This window comes from Lepus europaeus, unplaced genomic scaffold, assembly GCF_033115175.1.
Source record: "Lepus europaeus isolate LE1 unplaced genomic scaffold, mLepTim1.pri SCAFFOLD_29, whole genome shotgun sequence".
Lineage (NCBI taxonomy): Eukaryota > Metazoa > Chordata > Mammalia > Lagomorpha > Leporidae > Lepus > Lepus europaeus.
Window position 1 is genome coordinate 8,763,282 of NW_026909167.1, and position 1,740 is coordinate 8,765,021.

Below are 1,740 nucleotides of genomic sequence, written 5' to 3' on the forward strand. Positions count from 1 at the left end.
GTGAATTTTGTTTAAAGACTGTGGTGGGGGGTAGGGAGGAAGTGGGCTTGGGAAGAGGCAGAGAGAGAGAAACAGAGAGCGTTCCCACCTGCAATGGCTGGGGCTGTGCCAAGCCAAAACTGGAGCCAGGAACACAATCTGGGTCTCCCATCTGGAGTCAGTACCACTGCCTCCCAGGGGCCCCATCAGTTGGAAGCTGTAGTCAGGAGCCAGAGCTCAGAATTGACTCAGGCACTCAGATGTGACATGTGACAGTCCCAGTCAGTGTCTGAACCACCAGGCCAGGTGCCTGCCACCGCTCTGTGAGTGTGACAGGTGCATGATGATGTGTGTGCACCATTGTAGTGTCACACAGTATAGCTGCATGCTCCCCAAAACACTCCGTGGGCCACTCTTTGGTCCTTTAGACACATACTCTTTTTTTAAACTTTTATTTAGTAAATATAAATTTCCAAAGTACAGTTTATGGATTACAATGGCTTCCCCCCCATAATTTCCCTCCCACTCACACCCCTCCCATCTCCTGATCCCTCTCCCATTCCATTAACATCAAGATTCATTTTCAATTATCTTTATATACAGAAGATCGATTTAGTATATATTAAGTAAAGATTTCATCAGTTTGCACCCACACAGAAACACAAAGTGTAAAATATTGTTTCAGTACTAGTTATAGCATTACATCACATTGGACAACACATTAAGGACAGATCCCACATGAGGAGTAAGTACACAGTGACTCCTGTTGTTGACTTAACAAATTGACACTCTTGTTTATGGCGTCAGTAATCTCCCTAGGCTGTCATCATGAGTTGACAAGGCTATGAAGCCTTTTGAGTTTGCCAACTTCGATCTTATTCAGACAGGGTCATAGTCAAAGTGGAAGTTCTCTCCTCCCTTCAGAGAAAGGTACCTCCTTCTTTGATGGCCCCGTTCTTTCCACTGGGATCTCACTCGCAGAGATCTTTCATTTAGGTCTTCTTCTTTTTTTTTTCCAGAGTGTCTTGGCCTTCCATGCCTAAAATACTCTCATGGGCCCTTCAGCCAGATCTGAATGCCTTAAGGGCTGAATCTGAGGCCAGAGAGTGTTGTTTAGGACATCTGCCATTCTATGAGTCTGCTGTGTATCCCTCTTCCCATTTTTTATTCTATCCCTTTTTTTATTAAACTTTTATTTAATGAATATAAATTTCCAAAGTATAGCTTATGGGTTACAATGGCTTCCCCCCTCCCATAACTTCCCTCCCACCCGCAACCCTCCCCTTTCCCGCTCCCTTTCCCCTTCCATTCATGTAAAGATTCATTTTCAATTCTCTTTGTATACAGAAGATCAGTTTAGTATATATTAGGTAAAGATTTCAACATTTTGCCCATATAGCAACATAAAGTGAAAAAACTACCATTGGATTACTAATTATAGCATTAAATAGCAATGTACAGCACATTAAAGACAGAGATCCTACATAATTTTTTTTTCAAAATAATTAATTTTCTATGCCATTTCCATTTTAACACCAGGTTTTTTTTTTCATTTCCAATTCTCTTTATATACAGAAGATCACTTCAGTATATAATTAGCAAAGACCTCATCAGTCTGTGCCCACACAGAAACGCAAAGTATAAAAATACTGTTTCAGTACCAGTCATAGCATCACTTGGCTTTAGATGACACATTAGGGACAGATCCCACATGGGGTGTAAGTACACAGTGACTCCTGTTGCTGACTTAACAATTTGACA